This window comes from Sceloporus occidentalis, unplaced genomic scaffold (genome assembly GCF_023333645.1).
Source record: "Sceloporus occidentalis isolate IW3139 unplaced genomic scaffold, rSceOcc1.0.p SCAF_228, whole genome shotgun sequence".
In the NCBI taxonomy this organism is placed as follows: Eukaryota; Metazoa; Chordata; class Lepidosauria; order Squamata; family Phrynosomatidae; genus Sceloporus; species Sceloporus occidentalis.
This window is the reverse complement of record NW_028317208.1, coordinates 785,001-801,983: the sequence shown is the minus strand read 5'-3', so window position 1 is coordinate 801,983 and position 16,983 is coordinate 785,001. Positions and strand designations below refer to the sequence as shown.

Sequence of the window (16,983 nt, the reverse complement as noted above, 5' to 3'; positions counted from 1 at the left end):
GTAGGGATTTGAACCATGAAACTGTGTCACGGATGATATGAGCATAAAGGGTTTGTAGAAGGAGGGGGTGGTCAATTGTGTCAAAGGCAGCTGAGAGGTCCAAGAGTATAAGTAGTGAAAAATGGCCTTTGTTTTAGCGGTGAGGATGTTGCTAGTCATTTTAGTGAGAGTGCAAGATCTGTGGAAACTAGATTGTAGAGGGTCAAGCAGACAGTTTGTGGATAGTAACCCCATTTGATTAGAAGTTGTTGGTTCCAGCAGTTTGGATTACAAGGGGAGATGGGAAACTGGACTGGCTGTGGGATCAAGGGAAGGTTTCCTTAGGATGGGAGAGAAGATGACATGTTTAAATTATGATGGGAATACACCACCAATTAGGTAAATACAATCTTAATTGAACAACATGATGTATTACACTGTGTCATTTATTCAACAAAAATGGAGCCAAAAAAGGAGGAGAAGCCATGTGTGCAAAATTAGTACAATTAGTAACCTTATGACTCAATAGCTTGTAGAACCACCTTTAGCAGCAATATCTTGAAGTAATTGTTTTCTGTGTGACTTTACAGTCTTTATCAGTCAGAAATGTTGGCCCACATCGCTTTACAACTTTGCTTCAGTTCATTGAGGTTTGCATGAATTTCTTTATGCACAGCTCTCTTAAGGTCCCACCACAGCATTTTAATCGGGTTGAGGTCTGGACTTTGCAAACATCTTGATTTTTTATTTTTCAGCCATTCTGTTGTAGAATTGTTGGTGTGCCTGGGATCATTTTCCTGTTGCATGACCCAATTTCAGCCAAGCTTTAGCTGTCAGACAGATGGTCTTGCATTTGACTCTAGAATACTTTGGTTTACAGAGGAATTCTTGGTCAACTCAATGACTGCAAGGTTCCCAGTTACTGTGGTTGTAAAACAAGCCCAAATCCTGAACCCTCCACCACCGTGCTTCACACTTGCTATGATGTGTTTTTGCTGATATGCTGTGTTTGTTTTTTGACAAATGTGGTGCTGTGCATTATGACCAAACATCTCCACTTTGGTCTCGCCTGTCCAAACCACAAGACTTCGTTCAGATGCAACTTGCAAATCTAAGCAGTGCTGCCATGTTCCTTTTGGAGAGAAGAGACTTTCTCCTGGGACGAGGCCAAACAAACCATACTTGTTGTCAGGAACTGGGTCCATACAGATGACTGCATTGACCCAGCGCGCCCAAAGATTGAGTGCAGGAGTTACGGTGCAGTAGCAGAGTTGGACAGGGCCTGGTGCAGTACGACAGCACTCTCCCGGTGGGCATCTAGGGTTGTGCAGCCACATACCAGAGCCCTGACATAGCAGAGGATGATGGCAGAACAGAGCAGAACTTGGAGATATCCGGCAGGCACCCTGGAGCAGGCATGAGACATAGCACTGGAATCATGTGCAGGATGCTGCAGGCTGGGAGTATGGAAGCTAAGCAAAGGATATAGCAGAAACATAACACGCAAGGAGGACAGAGCAAGGAACAGGGAGACCAAGCAAGGAGCATAACCAGACAAGATATACATGATACAGGGCACAACAGGGAACAAGGCAAGGAAAACTCAGGATCTGACATGAACAAGACAGGACACCCCTCTAGCAGGGTTACCAGACAGGACACCCCTCTAGCAGGGCTACCAGACAAGACAGGACAACAAGGCACAGCACAGACAAGACTGACCAGGCAACACATGACAAGAATACACAGAAACCACAGGACCAAACAGGACTAGCCTAGGATGACAAGATAACATCTTATGGCCATAGTATGCTTAGCCCACCACTACGCCAAAGTACTCCAATGACGGTGGGTCCTAATGCTAATCCCTGCTAACAGTGGTAGGAAACAAACCAAACATGAAACCCAACACATAACAATAAGAGACATACCTGTAGACTGCAGACTGAGAAACAGAACACACAGGTGGGGCACACCTTATAAAGGAAACAGAGCTGAAGCAAAGAGCAGAACTAAAAGCAAGGAATGGAAGATCAGAACAGAGCATACGGAAATCCAGGAATGGATTAAAGCAAAACAGAGAAACTGAAGCAAGACAATTGGGGAGAAGAGACAAACAGAGTGTACTTCAAAAGACCGCCATTCCAGAGGGCACACAGGAGAAAGAAATGCTAGGATTACATAACTGGTGGGTCCAGGGTTAGATTCATTGTCCCCTGAGAACAGAAGGAGGAGAATACAGACCAAGGGAAAATTCCTTCCCGACTCCAGAATAAATCCCTGGATCAACGTTCTGTCGCTATTAATCTAATATCCATAACTTGTAATATTATTGCTTTCAAGAAACACGTCCAGGCTCCTTTTGAACTCTTTTATTGAGCTTACCATTACCACTTCCTCTGGCAGAGAGTTCCATAGTCTCACCGCTCTTACTGTAAAGAACCCCCATCTGTGCTGGTGTAGAAACCTTCTTTCCTCTAGCCGTAGAGGGTGTCCCCTTGTTATAGATACAGTCCTGGGTATAAATAGGTCCTGGGAGTGATCTCTGTACTGCCCCCTTTATACATAGTTATTAAATCCCCCCTAAGCCGTCTTTTTTTCTAAATAACCCTAATTCTGATAATCTTTCTGGGTACTGTAGTCCTCCCATTCCCCTTATTACTCTGGTTGCCCGTCTTTGAACCCTCTCCAGCTCCACTATATCTTTCTTGTACACTGGTGCCCAGTACTGTACACAGCATTCCACGTGTGGTCTGACTAGTGACTTGTACAGTGGTAGAATTATTTCCTTGTCGTGGGCATCTATGCCCCTTTTGATGCACCCCATGATTTTATTTGCCTTAGCAGCAGCTGCCTGACACTGGTCGCTACAGGTAAATTTACTGTTAACTAAAACTCCTAAGTCCTTTTCCATGTCAGTCGTCCCCAGTGTTTTCCCATTTAATACATATTCCCAGCCTGGATTTTTCTTCCCCATGTGCATAACCTTACATTTATCTGTGTTGAACCTCATCTGCCACATCCCAGCCCAAGCCTCCAACCTATGCAGATCCATTTGTAACCGTGCACTGTCCTCTATTGTGTTAACCACGTTACAGAGCTTAGTATCGTCTGCAAAGATTGATACTTTGCTATACAATCCCTCTACAAGGTCATTAATAAATATATTAAAAAGGATAGGACCCCAAACTGACCCCTGTGGTACCCCACTAGTAAAAGTGAGATTGAGATTTGTGGGAATGAGCTGCCGTCACCTTTAAATGAGAGATTATTATTCTTTAGGTAGGTAAATTGAGTCTTTGGTGAAAGATCAGGCCCGGACTGGGACAAAAAATAGGCCCGGGCATTTCAGACTGAGCAGCCCATTTTTATGAAAAAACATATATGTACATACATATACATAATACTTGGGCATTCAACATGGGAAGCCTGAAGCCACAATTTAGTACAACTAATCCTTTTCCACTAAATGATTTCAGGGCCTTGAATGTTTTGTCCCCTGAAGTCACTACAAATTCAGGAGGGCATTTTATCTCTGGATAAGTAAAAATGAAATAGTTCCTACTGTAAATTAAGGAAACAGATAAGCAAACACACACACCAGGACAGGATTTTCCACACCGACACCCAGACACACACACCAGGACAGGCTCTGCCACACCGACACCCAAACACACACCAGGACAGGCTCTGCCACACCGACATCCAAACACACACACACACCAGGACAGTTAAAAAAAGAAGAAATGGTTCAGCACTCAACTCCCAGGAAGCTGGGAGCTAGCAGGAAAAAAGGGCAAAAGAAAAACAGAAAGCATAACAAAAATAGCAACGTTTGGCCGAAACGTTGCTTTTTTGTTTTGCTTTCTTTGAATAAAGTAACCTAAGGATTGGAAGCTGATTGGAGTGCTGGGGTTCTTTTCTGTGTTCAAACACACCAGGACAGGCTCTGCCACACGAACACCCAAACACAGGCCCTAGGACAGGCTCTGCCACACTGGCACCCAGACACACACATCAGGACATGTTCTGCCACACTGACACCCAGACACACACACCAGGACAGGCTCTGGACAGGCACACCGACACCCAAACACACCAGGACAGGCTCTGTCACACCGACACCCAAACACACACACACCAGGGCAGGCTCTGTCACACCAACACCCATACACAAACACACACCAGGACAGGCTCTGCTACACTGACACCCACACACACACACCAGGACAGGCTCTGCCACACCGACACCCAAACACACACAACAGGACAGGCTCTGCCACACTGACACCCAATCACAAACACCTGGAAAGGCTTTGCCACATTGACAGCCGCATCCGGAGGGTTTCCACGGACGGTTTCACTCAGCCTGCCTGTGGCATCTTTGCCCACAAAACAGCTTGCCTGTGGCAACTTTGCCACCAAAACAGCCTGCCTGTGGCATCTTTGCCACCAAAACAGCCTGCCTGTTGCATCTTTGTCCCCCCCCTTACACATCCATGCTATCACACACACATATTCATTCACTCTTTCACAAATATTTATTCACTAATTCACAGATAATCATTCACTCATTCAGATATTCATTCATACATTGATACTCATTAATTCCCTCATTCAGATACTCATTTACATATACTCATTCACAAACTCATTAATTCATTCTTTCATTCAATCTCACATACTCCATACAGCCTCCCTCACCCCCTTACCTGAACTAATGATGTACGCGCCGCTCGCAGACTTCTGCAGATCTGCACAGGGGAAGCAGACGCGCAGCAGGGTCATGTGACGTACGTCACATGGTTCTGTTGGATTCCTGCGTCCCCCTGGCGGTAGAAGAGACGGTGCTCACGCCCGTCTGCCAGGTAAGTAGCGGGCCCGCTGCTAGAGTTGTGGGCCCGGTCGCAGTTGCTGCGGGCTTAAGGGGACGGTGCCCCTTTTGCCCTGCATTAAGGACGGCCGCATAGACCCAGTCAGGACCAGACTGACTGGGCCTATTTTAAGGTAGGGGCCTGGAGCTGCAGCTTCATTAGCCCCTAAGTCGATCCGGCCCTGCCGCTGCCTGGGCTGGCCCGGCCGCGGCCCTGCCCCGGCCCGGCCCACCGGGCAAATGCTGGCCAGTCCGGGCCTGTGAAAGATGATACCTTTTTTTGAGAAAACACAAGAAAAAAGGTAGTCACATAAGGTTTGGGGACCTCAGAGGTGTCTTCATTTAATGCAGATATCTCTGAGGTCCCCAAAGCTTTTAGATAGATTTTTTTTCTTGTGTTAGCCCAATGGAAGTTATCACCTTCAACTAAAGACCTCATCTTCTCTTGGAAGAGGACCTCTAACCATTTTAGTGTAAAAAAAAATATATATATATAAAAAAAATTTTTTAAATAAAAAGAAATTTAAAAAATATATAAAAAAGATAATAATTTTTTTTAAAAAAACCTTACATCCCATTGCCCTAGCATAACATCTAGCCAGTATAACCCTCCTGCCCCCGTTCACAACCCCCAAACCCGTTAAGCCATAGGCATAAAAATTATACAAAAAATGTACACCTTATAGTATGCTCCCTGGTGCTGGGAAAGTATGGAAAATCTATATAAATTAGGTATTTCTGAAATCAGGACACCTGAATTGATAAACTTGGAGGGGATTTTCCATCACTTTACCTAATTTTGTGAGGATTCAGAGGGAAAATTTTAAAAAAAAAGTTATTTTTTTTCTAATGTTCTCTAATTTTTACTAAATTTCTCATTCTAAATTTTCAGCTAATCATCCAACTATGGTATCAAAAGAAAGCTCAATCTCTCCTTGAAAAAACAATATGTAGTTTACATGGGTACACTATTCACAGGAAAAGAGAATAATCGCTGAACCGACATAGCGCAAAAATGGCAAAATTGCTCCGGGCTTTGAGGTACCAAAAACACCTGGGATTGAAGGGGTTAAGGAAGAAAATGAAAATTTTGTTTCACAAAACTCTCCTCTAGACCATTCGCAGATTAACCTGCATGTATTGGCTGTTCCTTTCTTATACTGAGATCAAACAGGATTAAAACAACAGTATGCAGGTAGAATGCATGCTCTTACAGCATTCCAAGGCTATGATATTTCAAAGTAAAGTGTGTAAAGGTACTGGGTATATGCAGATGGGGGGACCCATGCAATAGTGGGTAAGGAATCAAAATGTGACATATCTTGTGTCCTTATACCTCTGGTATTCTGAATGTGCTTTGGAAACCTGCAGTTTTGTGAACTAAGAGTAGATGGGAATTGTTGTTTTGCCTTTAATGTGAAAGCACAAGCACCAGTTTCACATCAGGTTTAGTTTCTCCACAAATCACATTGTCACATACAATTCTCAGGGGATACAAATCATCTTGGCTTTTCAAGTGACCCACAGTATATGTTTTATTTCATAGGTTCATCCATACCAACAGGCCCCTGTACGGCAGCATCAGGTCATCCTACAGCAACAGCCAAATCCACCTCAGTACCCACAACAGTTCACACCTGATTTAGACTCATACCCAACATCAGTGACACCAGCCAATGCCAACAGGTAAGCGAAGAGCAAGATGCCTCTATCATGAAAATGGCTTATAAAATATAAAATAATATATGCAGGTAAGAAATGCTTTTATGTAATACAGCCACTGTAGATGTCCAGTATAAAGAAATCAGAAAATAGTTCAAATGATAATAAGAACACATAAGAGAAATAAGTACCTTAAAGTCTAGGGTCAAATCTCTGTATGCTGCATGTTCTTTCCATGAGAGTGGTTGTGCATTGATGTCTAGTGTTCTGTAATATCAAAAGGGAGCAGTTTCAGTTGAGTATTCTCAATTTATTGTGGAAATAGGACAATTAATAAAACATTCTCTTAAACTACGTTACACTTATGGTTGTTGATGTCAAGGAAACTGTGATCACGGTTAGGTCAAAGGCCAACAAAGCCACATACCCGTTTGCTGCAGCATGCGATTAGTGGCTGGATATAACCAGCCATACGCTACATGAGCATAAACATGTAGTTTATTGCCAGGAATGTCCAGCCTTTGGCATCATTCATCAGGCAGCCATTGGCATTACCAGGGCCACCTCCTCATCTCCACTCTGGCCCTGATCATGGGAAATCATGGAAATGCAAAAAAAGTTAATAATTAACTAAAACATACTTAATGGAATGTTTGGTAAATTGCATGCAAGTTGAACGTTTCAGCTCCAAATGTCATCGTATAACAAAATGCCTTAATGGACTTGTATGGTATGTTTTAGATCCCAGGATCAAGTGAAGGAAACTGACTCCAGCTTTCCAAAACAGAACAGCAACAACCCTCATGATATGTCAGGCTGGAATCCTTTTGGAGATGATAATTTTTCAAAATTAACAGAAGAAGAACTACTGGACAGAGAATTTGACCTCCTGAGATCAAGTAAGGGACAGCTGAAGGCTTATTTTGCTTCTCAGTAAATACGGACACAACGTTTGCCAATAATAATCTTGGCTCCTGGACCATATTTTATTCATAGATCCTTCTTACTGAGCGTCAGAGGGCAACATTGTGTCCAGTTTCAACACATTAACACAACCATTGATAACATTATACAGCAAAGCTCAAGTACAGTAAAGGATGTTTGCCCAGGTGGCTTCATATATACTTTTTGCAATTGACCAATGATACCCTTTGATGACGCCTGAAAGAACAAATCTCACCACTTGATGCCTTTTATGTCTAAGAGTTACATAATTGTTATATAACATGGTAACAGTTGAATACACCTTTTAATATCCTTTTTTGTTTGTTTTACTTTACCTTACTCTTACCTCTCTCTCAAAGGTTTTACTATGCCAGCTTTGCAATACACACTAGTCATATGGTCTGTAGAACACTATATACAATCAGTTGGAGGAGGTAGGTTCAGTGATTGTTTTAGTCACCTTGGACACTGAACAGTATTAGGAATTACCGTATTTGCTCGATTATAAGACAAGGTTTTTTTCAGAGCAAATGCTTTGAAAAATACCCCTCATCTTATAATGGGGGTCGTCTTATAATCAGACCTCAAATAGGTCTGACTATGAGACGACTAAGATCCAGATCCCCCGCAGCTGCAGGGGACCTGCATCCTCCTGTCTCCACCCCCCCACCCCCCGCCCCACTTACCGGTGCTTCTGACTCCCCTGTCATGCAGCCGGGGCAGCGTGTAGATGTTTACGCGATTCGTGTAGACAACTTACGCTGCAGCCGGAAGGAGGTGCGGCTAGCAGCGGGGGTTGTCTGCGTCCATCGCGCAGACCTTCCCCGGCTGTCAGAAATCAGAGTTCCCCACACCAGTGTTCTATGAAATGCCTTTTAACCCCCTTAATGCCACTGCCTCCAGAAATGCCTTTTTAACTCTCTATACGCCACTCTGCCTCCTGAAATGCCTTAAACCTCCCTATATGCCACTCTGCCCCATAATATGCCTATAACTGGGGAGGCAGGTTGGAAAATAGAAGGACATAAAACCAAAATATTTTTCTCAATCATAGCTCTTATTAAAACAATAGTTTACATGAATTAACATTTACTGGTAAAACTTTTTTCCTATAGGGTCGTCTTATATTCAGGCTTTTTCTTTTTTTTTCCTAAATTAATATTCAGATTTGGGGGGTCGTCTTATAATCGAGCAAATAGGGTATGTTTTATGATACTGCATTTAGTACAAAAGGGTTTAATTTTGGCAGAGTAGATGGGACAGCATATTTAACATAACCAAGCCAATATGAAACATTGAAACGTAATACCTCGCCATCTTCAGAATAGCTTACTTTGTGGAAGGATATTAGAGTTCTGCCTCTTAATGAGATACAGAAACTGTTTTGGATGCTTTCCAATAAAGCCTTTCTTCAATTGTTGAACTGCTCCAAATTATATGAATATAAATGTACGTGCACGGAGAGAGAAATAAGACACACAACACACTCTGGGTCAGGTCCAAAATCACTCTGGTTTATTGCGTTAATACTATAGGTTATATAGTGATCAAAAAGAAGGACGTCTTAACACGTACATCACAACAATTGGTTAAATCCTTAAAACTATGCGGATATAAGCAGAAAACTGTTATAAACAGACATTATACAATATTAGGCAGTTTCCCTGTAACTAGAACATAAGGCTAGCCGGATATCTTTGTGGTTAGTAAAACATAGAGTACTTATTTGTTTAACTGACACTGAATGTCCTTACGTCCTGCTACTTGCGTCACTCGCATACTTGTGTGAGGTTTAACCCTTTATACTGGTCAGAGCCAGCTTATATTCATTCTAAGCCATAAGTGTTTCTTGCTGATATATATATATTTATTCTGGTTCCATAACAGTCCCCCCTTGAATATATGATGGTTAATTGTCCTTATTTTTAACAGATCCTACTGGACATAATCCCGCATCCTCTTCACCTGCAGTGGCGACAAATTATCCCTAATGGATAAAATCCCGGTTTCAGGCCTTGGACATGTCCCTCGGATCTATATGTCCCTACACAGGGCGGGGACTACCGTTAGGGGGAACTATTGCACTGAATGGTGTTTCGTAGGAAGGTGTAAGACTTGGCATCGTATCATCATATATGAGCATCAATGGGGTAGTCTCATCTACTGCAAACATTTTATCACATAAACGTCGAAAGCAAGGGACCACACATAATAGTATAAACGCGACAATAATCAGTCAAATTATTCCCAGCTGGACCAGGCCCTGCTTCCATCCTTTGAGCCATCCAAACCATTCAGCCCAGGGATGATCGATTCCGGAATTACGCTTCAATTCCTCTCCTAGAGCAGTTAACTTTTTAATGGCCACAGTCACTTTCCCATCAGGTCCGGTATTGTCTGGGATAAAGGTACAGCAAATCTCTTGGATTATTTTACAGACCCCGCCTTTTTCTGCCAGAATCATATCTAATGCCATACGATTCTGAAAGGTCATCTGGGTAGCGGCCTCCAATTGTTCCGATAATCCTTGGAGCGCGTCTCGAGTGTAATTGACAAATCTCTGCTGATTATAATAGATATAATTAATCCAATCAACATTTTTATTTACTGTAACAATTGGAAAAATGGATTCGAAACCAGCAGCTATTTGATCTCGGGCTTTATATTCATCTGGGACCCCCCTAGGGACTCCTATCGCATTGACATGGGGGTCAAAACTTCCTTCAGGGGTTTTCGAAACACTGCGTCTTTTACGGGACAGGGTGGACTGGGCCTCAACAGATTCTGGCTCTTCTGACATTATCAATAATGGCATTATAACTTTGGCCAGTGCACATTCACCAGTCCAACTACCCTCCAATCTGGTGCGCAATTTCATATCGCCACATAGCTAATAGATATCTCCTAGTGAATAGACTTGATTCTGTGTGGGGGCACCAGTCAAATTGCTGTATTCAGCATAATTACCATTAGAGAATTTCCCAAGAAATTTGCCAGTTCCTTTGGTGTTCGAAATACAAGTATAAGCACCAGAATATATAGTTATCCCATCACTAAATTTGGGAGCTTCGGTTAATAGGGGATATTCCTTTTTCCACTTTTTGTTACTAGTATTTGTATAAAGACTCAATAGACATAACAATGATTGATAGGGTAACTGTAAAGGTACCGTTCCAAGATGGGGACGGGCTCTACCACACACATAACAATTGGACTTATTGTGCTTTAGGGCAGAATATTGTATCCACTCGAGCCACAGATTAATATCATTATACCCAGTTTCTATGGCTACAGTATCTTTATAAGTGGGATTTGCAATAGCTATCATACGTTGGATGGCACGCAAGGCATTGTACGGGATTTCTGGTGGTTTTAAGATCGGTTGTTTTGAGGGATTACTTTGCGGCTCTCTCAATTCCGGGTTATTATACATATCCTTAAGACAGAAGGGAGTCTTGTCGCCGATAACCCCGGGTCTTGGCAATACCCCGAAAATATATTTTCGAGCATCAGTTGGCCGTGGATTTTCTATGGTAAGTGTGAATCGTTGATTATTACTAGTTCCGGTGGATAAAATTCGTGTGAGTAAGGATTTGTCATATTGATCTTTGAGGGCTAGGGCTTCAGGGGGCTTATATCCCCATTTGGTGCCTGAGTTGGTTATAACAGAGTCCCAATACTCACAGTCGTCCCCCCATTGCCCTCCAACATAGCATATGTACCCTACACATTCACCCTTACAGTATCCAGGATTATAATTGTCAGCGCTGGAGACACAATTTATACAATATAGAAATGAGTAGGTGGCTACTGTTGTGCTACTGGAATTGTACCAAAAAATGGGGGCTTGGTCTGCATTTCTTGTAATGGCTACTCAACCCCCCTGGTGACTGATAGCTTGAGCTGTAGACCCTGTATGCCCGTGGGATCTAATCACTTTTATATACTGGAACATGAACCATAATAGCAGGATGCCCACTTTATTGCAAAGGATATGCATTCTAGGAGTCGCTGGCTGGAGGATTGTATCCTTTGACTCTCTTGCAATGCGATGTGTGTATCCAGGTGGGCTTCCCTTCAACTTTTATTGAGGTAGGGGTTGTTAGCAGCACTTGAAAAGGGCCCTCGAATCTCGGTTCCAGAGTAGATCGGACGTGTTTCTTCACGACCACCCACTCTCCAGGCAACAGAGAGTGAGTACCTTCGAGGGTATTAGGATCTGGAATAGAAGAGAAAACTTGGGCATGTATGTTAGACAATTGAGTAGTCAAAGCAATAACATATTTTGCCATTGTTTCATAATTCATTTGCAACTGCTGTGGGAAATACTGTCCTAGCCTAGGACTACTTCCAAAAAGTATTTCATATGGAGTCAATTTATGTGACGCCTTTGGCGTATGTCTAATAGCAAAAAGTACAATGGGCAAGCATTGTACCCAGTTTAGACCAGTCTCTTGAGTCATTTTTAGCATTTTTGACTTGATTATACCATTTAGTCTTTCTACTTTCCCACTGCTCTGTGGTCTGTAGGGGGTATGGAAAGCAAGATGTGAACCTATAAATTTCCACACTTCCTGAGTGATGTTTACCGTGAATGCAGGTCCCTGATCACTTTCTATGACCTCAGGAACTCCGAAACGACAAAAAAGTTCTTGAATGAGTTTCTTTGCGGTAGTGGGTGCAGTTTGATAGGCTGGATAGGCTTCTGGCCATCCGGAAAACACATCTACCACTACCAATACATACTGAAACATCTGACACATTGGCATTTGAATATGGTCAATTTTAATCCGTTGGAAAGGGTATTGAGCATTCGGTAAACATTTAGATGGTGTAGGTTCTGTCCTTCCGATATTGCACTGTGCACAAATTAAATACGCTTCGGTGGTTCGTGCCAACACCGTAGTGATTCCTGGTGCGATCCAGATTTTGTCAATAATCTCCTTCATGATGGTCTTAGACTGATGTGTCGGTCCGTGGGCTAGTGACGCGACCAAAGGATATAAAGTCCGGGGTAGACAAAGATATTGGCCTCTGGCCCAGGCTCCCCGTTCATCCTTGGTTGCTCCTTCTTGTATCCATTGATTTTATTCCTTGGTTGAAGCTTGTTGCTGTAATTGAATTAGAATATCCCAGTCTAATTCCATTGGTGCTTCCTTGGTCACCGTCATCAGAGGGACCGTTGAGTCTTCTTTGAGGGCTGCTTGTTTGGCTGCACTGTCTGCTAAGGTGTTTCCTTTTGCTTCCGTAGTGTCAGCCCGTGAGTGTGCCTTGATTTTGATCACTGCAACTTGCTTCGGGAGTAGGGCCGCAGTCATCAAAGCTTCCACTGCTTTCCCATTCTTGATTGGAGTCCCGGCGGCAGTGATATAATCTCTTGCTTTCCAGATTACTCCAAAATCATGTACAACTCCGAAAGCGTACCTGGAATCCGTATAGATATTTGCGGTAGAATCTTTAGGTGGCCTCAGTGAGGGCAGCTAGTTCAGCCTCCCGAGCTGACTGATCCGGTCGTAGAGCTTTTGCACAGAGTACAGTGGTGTCAGTCGTGACCGCCATTCCCGTATGGAAGCGACCCTTGTCATCGGCATATCTGGAACCGTCCACAAAGAGGGTCCATTCTGGGTTTGAGAGTGGGGTATCTTGTATATTTGGAGGCGAACCGACTTCCACTTGCATCATAGTCAGACAATCATGTGGGTCATCTTCGGGTGGTACATCTGGAAAATCAACATTCGCTGACTGTGTATGCCACAATAGTTGTTCCTGAAGATCCTCTTCTGTGGCTAAATCAATAAAATCCGTAGATGGAATATCAGTATACTCCCCCCTTGGAAGTGGAAGGAGGGCAGCCGGATTGAGAACATTGCATCGTTGAATAGTAACATTGTCGGGCAACAACAGACTCCCTTGGAGACGAAGATGACGCTGAGCAGTGAGATGTCTGGGTTGAGTCTGTTGTAGAATAGCGATAGAGATATCATGTGGAGCTAGAATTGTCAAAGGATGTCCGAGAACAATGTCTGAAGTGGTGTCCAGAAGACAACTTGCAGCATGAATAGCCCTTACGCAGGAGGGTGCTGCCCGTGCAACTGGATCCAGACGTTTGGAGTAGAATCCGAGAGGACGATGTCGACCACCATGCATCTGAGTGAGAACACCTGTGGCATGGCCTTGTCGTTCCATAACATAGAGACGGAACGGAAGAGAATAGTTCGGAATTCCCAGCGCTGGAGATGAAGTAATCATTTGCTGTAGAGCATCGAAAGAGTCCAGTGCTTCTGGCGTTAGATAGAAAATTGCTGGTAATTCTCGAGGACTATAGTCATATAGTGGTTGCATCAGAACAGAGGCGTCGGGAATCCATGGACGACAATATAAAATGAGACCCAGAAAGGTCTGTAGTTGATGTGGAGTTTCTGGTGGAGTCAATTCTAGGATGGCCTTTTTCCGTGCCATGGTAAGATGCTTACGGCCTTTTGTAATACAATGTCCCAGGAAAATCACTTTTTGAAGACATAGCTGTAGTTTTGCTTTGGAGACTTTGCAGCCAGCAGTGGCTAGAAAATAGAGCAAATCCAAGGTAGTTTCTTGACATGTGGATGGATCCGGGGCACAGAGAAGTAAGTTATCCACGTATTGCAGGAGTTCAACTTCCGGGTGAGCGTCCTGCCATGAAGAAAGCACAGAAGACATAGCTTTGCTGAAGCTGGACGGGCTGTTCTGAGCTCCTTGTGGCATCACCGTCCAGGTGTATTGTCGACCAGCATGAGTAAATGCAAAAAGATATTGACACAAAAGGTGCAATGGAATGGAGAAAAAAGCATTTGCAAGATCAATTACGGTGAACCATGATGCCGTGGGTGGAATATTGGACAGAAGAGTATGTGGATTTGGCACAATAGGAGCATCTAAAACCGTAGCTTTATTGACAGTACGCAGATCTTGTACCATCCTGTACACTGGAGATTGTCCTTTGATCTGCTTCTTTTTGACTGGATACAGCGGAGTATTGCAGGGAGAAAAGGTGGGTATTATTGCACCGGACTCTAGAAGTGCCGCGACTTGGGTAGAGATTGCATCTTGTTGGGCCATCGACAAAGGATATTGGGCCTTGTAAGGAAAAATATTCGGATCCTTGAGTACAACTTGAACTGGTTCTGGTTCTGATTCTGAGCCTGATGAGCAGCCCACAGATGGCGGTTACGACACATCCTTTTTATATGACCAACCTTTCCACATCCATAGCATTTGCGAGGTTGTCGTTGTCCATCTGTAGTTTCCTTTACAACATCGTCTCCAGTCATTACTGCCATAATGGCAGACTTTTTTTGCTGTTTCCGGCTTCTAATTTTTTTGCAACAGGTATCAGAACCCCCTCAAGATCCATTACTCTCCATTCTGGACGGCAGGTGGTGAGTACTTTATTGAGATCGGGGCGGAGGCCATCTATAAAGGCCCGACTCAACATACGAATATGTGCCGTTGTTTGGAGTGAGAATCCTAAATCACAAAAATGTCGTTTAATTTTGTAGGCAAATTTCTCCACTGACTCTCCTTTTTCTTGGGTTATATCTTGTAAAGAGCCCCACGTTGGGCGCCAACTGTTTTGGATGCTTTCCAATAAAGCCTTTCTTCAATTGTTGAACTGCTCCAAATTATATGAATATAAATGTACGTGCACGGAGAGAGAAATAAGACACACAACACACTCTGGGTCAGGTCCAAAATCACTCTGGTTTATTGCGTTAATACCATAGGTTATATAGTGATCAAAAAGAAGGACGTCTTAACACGTACATCACAACAATTGGTTAAATCCTTAAAACTATGCGGATATAAGCAGAAAACCGTTATAAACAGACATTACACAATATTAGGCAATTTCCCTGTAACTAGAACATAAGGCTAGCCGGATATCTTTGTGGTTAGTAAAACATAGAGTACTTATTTGTTTAACTGACACTGAATGTCCTTACGTCCTGCTACTTGCGTCACTCGCATACTTGCGTCACTCGCATACTTGCGTCACTCGCATACTTGCGTGAGGTTTAACCCTTTATACTGGTCATAGCCAGCTTATATTCATTCTAAGCCATAAGCGTTTCTTGCTGATATATATATTTATTCTGGTTCCATAACAAAACCACCTTTCATTTTTAAGTATTATAATTTTAATGTTCTTGTTGCTTCCTGTTTATTGGAAAACTATGTTTTAAACATGACATACTTAACCCCTTCAATCCCCTATAGACGTACCGGGACGTCTAGCCTTTCGTGCAGCGTCAGGAACACATCCCTGCCGCTGCACGGGAGAACAGGCTGTCGTTTGACAGCCTGGACCCCCCCCTGGCAGCAGAAGCCAGCGTTGCTGGCTTTCTGCTGCCCGATCTCCTGTAACAACTTGGTGTGTCATTAGCCTTGGGGGACTGAACCACATCCGGGTCAGTGACATTACTGCCGGATGTGCGACACTGGGGGGGGGGGGGGGGGGGGGGGGGGGGGGGGGGGGGGGGAGAGAGAGAGAGAGTTTTGCAGAGCTGCAGTGCTTAGTGCAAAACCACATTATATATTGGGGATAGTGTAGTGTTTTAGAAATTGGCCAGGTAGGTACAATGGCGCAACATGTCTTCAGCGCTGAGGAGGCTCATGACTGCCTCACTCAGTCTGATGACGATGCCACTCTGAGCGCGTCAGACGCCGAGGCCACTCTGAGCGCGTCAGACGCCGAGGCCACTCTGAGCGCGTCAGACGCCGAGGCCACTCTGACTGCGTCAGATATTGATCCAATATCTGAGGAATCCTGCTGTGCGTCAGATAATGACGAGTCAGAGGAAGACGATGATGGCCAGGGTCCATCTGTCGTCCGTGGAGAGCCTGACTCTAAATATAATTGGGTGCCCCCAAATATGATAGACCCAGTAATCCCTGCTTTTACTGCGACTCCTGGCATCAGATGTGACATCGATGCTAGCGAGCCAAAGTCATTTTTCCATTTAATGTTTGCCCCCGAGTTTTTTGAGCTGCTAGCAGCTCAAACAAACCTCTATGCAGCCCAGTGTCAGGCAGCTGACCAAGGAGACAGAAGCCAGACCTGGTACCCCACTGACTCCCATGAAATTAAAAGATTTTGGGCCCTGACCCTTATGATGGGCATTGTGAAAAAGCCCACGATACGCTCCTATTGGAGCACAGATCCCGTAATATCCACCCCTGCTTTTTCCCAAATAATGCCCCGGAACAGGTACTTTGGGCTCCTAAGATTTTTACATGTTACTGACAATTCCCAATGCCCCCCTAGAGAGCACCCCCAATTTGACCGTTTATATAAACTGAGGCCCATTATTAATTATTTTTCACGTAAATTCCCTGAAATTTATACCCCCGACAAAAATGTGGCTGTAGACGAGTCCCTGGTCCTATTCAAGGGTAGACTGAACTTCAAACAGTATATCCCGTCCAAGCGAGCGAGGTACGGTGTAAAGTTATATAAACTTTGCGAGAGTGGGACGGGATATACTGTT

General features: G+C 43.8%; 1 pseudogene; it reads left to right on the top strand.

The window, feature by feature from the left end:
* The window catches only part of LOC149276713 (BMP-2-inducible protein kinase-like), a 189,581-nt pseudogene that overhangs the window by 91,688 nt on the left and 80,910 nt on the right, over window positions 1–16,983 (top strand).